Genomic DNA, 5,723 nt, shown 5'->3' with positions numbered 1-5,723 from the left:
AAAGGAAAATAAACTAGCATGGATGGTACAATGAAAAAGTGTGAGCACCGACATCTAGCAATGAGTGTGTGAACATGAATGTAATGTCGATGAGAAATACGTGCTCCCCCAAGCTTAGACCTTTGGCCTAAGTTGGTCTATGGCCACGGCTGGCCTGGCGGATATCCATAATAATAGTTGGGGTCGTACTGAGATGAAGAAGACTCTGACTGCCACTGGTTGGCAATCATTTTCGGATCCCAATGGTAATTAGACTGTCGTGGAGGATCAACTTGTGGTTCCGACTCTAGCTCTGTGGCTGATGTAGGATTCCGGTAGGCGTGAATAGCCTCTAACGGAACAAGGTACTTACTTGGAGATAAACCAAACAAGGAAGGAGCAGGCAGGGTAATAGTCTCAGGATGATGTTTATCAAAGAACAATTTGTATTTAAGCTCTCCTTCCCTATTCTTAACAATCAAATCATGTGCCACCATACTCTTATAATCTAAATAAATAGTGGGAAAGAATTTTTCTTCCTTCTCATAATGCATAATAGGTATGTTGAAATGTGCAGCTAGGCGTGAAGCATAAATGCCTCCAAAGATGGGCGCCTTGGTACGGTTCAGGGTTAACCGTTTAGCAATAATACCGCCCATACTAATAGAGTTATCACCGAATAAACCATGGAAAAAAATAATAATATCAGGAATACTAAGGTTTCCACAGTTTCCGCGAACAATTAAGCAACGACTAGCAAATATTGCAAAGTAGCGTAAAACATGAAAATGTATGCTAGTGATTCGTGCATCGGAAACCTCCCTCGTTTCCCCTAGAGTGATGGTATCAATAAACCCATCCACATCGTCTCGATGTGGTTCCTCTATGCTGCCCTCGAAAGGGATCAAACAAACCCGACAAAAATCATAAAGTGACATCTCCTTATGCTCATCATATAAATAAAATTCCACCGCAGGTGGTGAGCTCCTAGCATGGAAATGAAAGTTTTGCACAAAAATATTGATGAGTAAGAGAAACTGTTCGCGTCGGTCGTGGAGGAAGGCGGTGAGGCCTGCATTCTCAGCCAATTCATAAAAATCTTCATAAATCCCGGTTGCTCTCAAGAAATCATTGGAAGGCCATTCACACGACCAAACCTCCGCTGTGCGAGGCAGATTATATTTGGGCTTCTGTGCCTTTTCCTTCGAGCTTCGGCTCGATGAGCCCCTCAAAAATCTCTTCATTATTTTTTGAAAAATTCTGAAATTTTTAGTAACTTCAAAATAAAAGTGAACAAACCTCAATAATATTGATAGCAACTTCTCCTACAAGTGCCTAGAGCCTATATCATGCACCAAAACTACTTGGAACCATATAAATTTGACATGCAAGCTCAAGAACATGGTCACCTAGGCAGCATAAATTTGCAATGAATAAAGCACTAGAACAAAAACTAATTGGACCAATGGAGGAGTCACATACCAAGGAACAATCCCCCCAAGAAGTTTTGTGAGAGGTGCTTTGAGCAAGGAGATCGAAAATGGCAGCAAAATGAGCTTGGACTCGGTTTTGAGCTGGATATTCGTGTTTGTGGGAGGAAGGAGTGTGTGGGTCCAGGAATAAGTGGAGGGGGGCCACCGTGGGCCCATGAGGCAGGGGGCGCGCCCTCCACCCTCGTGGCCAGGTGGATGCCCCCTGTGCTGTGTTCTCGCTGCCAAATATTCTCAAATACTCCAGAAAAAATCATATTTAAATTTCAGGGAATTTGGAGAACTTTTATTTTCGGGGTATTTTTATATTGCACGGATAATTCAGATAACAGACGGAAAATACTTATTTTTATTTTATTTAATATAAATAACAGAAAGTAAAAGGAGGGTACAAAGAGTTGTGTTTTCTAGTTTCATCCATCTCATGATCATCAAAAGGAATCCACTAACAAGGTTGATCAAGTCTTGTTAACGAACTCATTCCGAATAACATGGAACCAGAGAAACTTCGAATAACACTATGTTACCTCAACGGGGATATGCACATCCCCAATAATAAGAATATCATATTTCTTCTTGATAGTCGGAAGAGGAAATTCAAAACCTCCAAATATGATTGATGGATTTTTTCCAATAGAGTTGATACTATGAACTTGAGGTTGTTTCCTCGGAAAGTGTGTCGTATGCTCATTACCATTAACATGAAAAGTGACATTGCCTTTAGTGCAATCAATAATAGCCCCTGCAGTATTCAAAAAGGGTCTTCCAAGAATAATAGACATACTATCATCCTCGGGAATATCAAGAATAACAAAGTTCATTAAAATAGTAACGTTTGCAACTACAATAGGCACATCCTCACAAATACCGACAGGTATAGCAGTTGATTTATCAGCCATTTGCAAAGATATTTCAGTAGGTGTCAACTTATTCAAATCAAGTCTACGATATAAAGAGAGAGGCATAACACTAACACCGGCTCCAAGATCACATAACGCAGTTTTAACATAGTTTCTTTTAATGGAGCATGGTATAGTGGGTACTCCTAGATCTCCATGTTTCTTTGGTATTCCACCCTTAAAAGTATAATTAGCAAGCATGGTGGAAATTTCAGCTTGCGGTATCTTTCTTTTATTAGTGAAAATTTCTTTCATATACTTAGCATAAGGATTCATTTTGAGCATATCAGTTAATCGCATACGCAAAAAGATAGGTCTAATCATTTCAGCAAAGCGCTCAAAATCCTCATCATCCTTTTTCTTGGATGGTTTGGGAGGAAAAAGGCATGGGTTTCTGAACCCATGGTTCTCTTTCTTTACCATGTTTCCTAGCAACAAAGTCTTTCTTATCATAACGTTAATTCTTTAATTGTGGGTTATCAAGATCAACAGCAGGTTCAATTTCTATATCATTATCATTACTAGGTTGAGCATCATCATGAACATTATCATTAACATTTTCACTAGTTTCAGGTTCATTACTAGATTGTGTTTCAACATCAGAAATAGAAATATTATTTGGATTCTCACGTGTTTCAGTAATAGGTTCACTAGAAGCATGCAAAGTCCTATCATTTTTCTTTTTCTTCCTTTTAGAAGAACTAGGTGCATCTATACTATTTCTCTGAGAATCGTGCTCAATTCTCTTAGGGTGGCTGTCGGTGTCAAAACCGGCAGATCTTGGGTAGGGGGTCCCGAACTGTGCGTCTAGGCCGGATGGTAACAGGAGGCAGGGGACACGATGTTTTACCCAGGTTCGGGCCCTCTTGATGGAGGTAAAACGCTACGTCCTGCTTGATTGATATTGATGATATGGGTAGTACAAGAGTAGATCTACTACGAGATCAGAGAGGCTAAGCCCTAGAAGCTAGCCTATGGTATGATTGTATGTTGTGATTGTTGTTCTACGGACTAAAACCCTTCGGTTTATATAGACACCGGAGAGGGTTAGGGTTACACAAGGTCGGTTACAAAGGAGGAGATATCCATATCCGTATTGCCTAGCTTGCCTTCCACGCCAAGTAGAGTCCCATCCGGACACGAGACGAAGTCTTCAATCTTGTATCTTCATAGTCTAACAGTTCGGCCAATGGATATAGTCCGGCTATCCGGAGACCCCATAATCCAGGACTCCCTCAGTAGCCCCCGAACCAGGCTTCAATGACGATGAGTCCGGCGCGCAGTATTGTCTTCGGCATTGCAAGGCGGGTTCCTCTCCAAATTCTGTGTACCTGTCGAAATAGTGTCCGGTTTCTTGTGAATGTTGCACTCCTTGGCTTCCATGCCCAATAATGGCCACTTTCCACGTGTCGAGCGAATGTGAAGAGCCATGGTGTTTTCACATTTACCCCCCTAGCTGTGTGAATGAGCCTCCTATAAAAAAGACGAGGATTCAGATCCAAATCACACCATCCTCCCTTGGCGAGCCTTCATCGGAGCGCGCCCGACAGAGATCCATTCCATCATGGCCGGTCGACGCAGCTCCTCCTCTCGCTCCCCTAGTTCCAAGCCTGGAGATTGGGAGAGATGTTCCGCCCCGCACAGCAAATTAGTGATGCTTAAGACCAAGGGATTTCTTCCCCCAGTGTACTTGGTCCCGGTTCGAGCCGGGTTCGCCACCTATAATGGCGGAGAGCAAGCGGAGAGCCTTCCCAATCCCTCCAAGGGAGAGCGGGTATGCCCTGTCCCTTATTTGGTAAGAGGGCTCAGATTCCTAATTCATCTGTTTCTCCGGGGGTTCCTGGAGTTCTACGGCCTCCAGTTGCATAACCTTACGCCTGCCTCCATGCTGCATATCGCGGGATTCGTAGCCCTTTGCGAGTTGTTTTTGGGCTGTGAGGCTCATTTCGCTCTGTGGAAGAAGTTGTTCTGCCTTGCGCCCCGCTCTCAGAAGGGGTCAATATATCAAGTGGGCGGAGCCGAAGTGTGGCGTGTTGCCGGGACCGGATACCTATCCGGAACCCCAAAGAAGACGTTCGAAGACTGGCCTTCAGAATGGTTTTATATAGAAGACGTCCCCCTCTCGGATCCTATTCGGATCGGCCTTCCTGAGTTCCATAACGCCCCTTTGAAGAAGCACCGGAGCTGGCGTCCACGAAGTCCCCCTGGAGGAAAATGATAGGGACGTTCTTTACCCGATGAGCCGGATAAGTTTTTTAGCTCGATCCGGATTGACAATGATCGAGGTCATGGCCATATGTATCATGCGGGGGGTGCAGCCGCTTCAGTATAGATGCCACCCCATGTGGGATTTCAATGAGGAGGACGACACCACCCGCTACGGCCGTAAAGGGCCGGGATCAGTTGCTGATTTAACAAAGATCTTATCCACTTTGTACAAGGGAGAAGAGGAGGAATTCCTTCGTGTCAACCCGCAGGGCGGATTTTCTATGTACAATCCTCCGAGCTGGGTAAGCGGAGACCTTTTCTCGCCCATTCGTTTCATATTTCCGCAGTCAAGTATTCAGTCTAGCGATTTTTACACAGGAACTGCGCCAGGCTGTAAGGGAGATAAACAACCCCCCTCCACAACCCGAGGACCCTGGACAGTCCCTCGACCCGGCCTCCCAAGAGGATCCAGACATATCGGTGGAGCTGATCGATGGGGTGTTTTACCAATCGAGCAATGATAATGCTTTGGTGGCCATTACGGCCAATTACCCTGGGCTAGTTCCAGCCTCATAGGTGACTGAGACCGAAGTCCCAGTACTTCAAAAAGGGATCCGTCCTTGCGTGTTTTTGATCGCCGTATAACAGCCATGTTTTGCAGGGGAGGTCCTCGAGGCAGAAGGTCGAGCCTGCGGCGACTGGCCAACAAGGGGCCGCGAGGTTAGGCAGGCTGAAAAGACCCGCAGTCCGGATTGAGACACCAGTGCAGCGGTATGGCGCGCCATCTTTATTGCAAGACATTATTCTCGGAGGCGTATTAACGCCCGTGCCTTCTCTTCAGGAAAAAGAGCGCTCGCCGGGCTATACCCGGAGAGGCTACCAACTACGCCTCCAAAAGCCAGGCTCCAAGGCCGGAGTCATAGGCGGGGACGAATACGAGGCGTGCGCCGGGTGCTCCTCCGACAGAGGATGCGGAAAAACTGTCTGCCACCAATTCCAAGGTGGAAAGTGCCATGAACCACAGGTGTCACCGGATTGTTCTTCGTGACGTCTGTTTCTCCCAAGAGGCATTGGATGCCTTCAACTCGGGAGACGCGCACCTCCGTGCCGCTCAAAATGGTCTAGGCAGAGCCACAGAGCAGTATGT

Source organism: Triticum urartu, chromosome 3A (assembly GCF_056163025.1).
Source record: "Triticum urartu cultivar PI428250 chromosome 3A, HENAU_Tu73, whole genome shotgun sequence".
Taxonomy (NCBI): domain Eukaryota; kingdom Viridiplantae; phylum Streptophyta; class Magnoliopsida; order Poales; family Poaceae; genus Triticum; species Triticum urartu.
Note: the sequence above shows the minus strand (reverse complement) of the source record.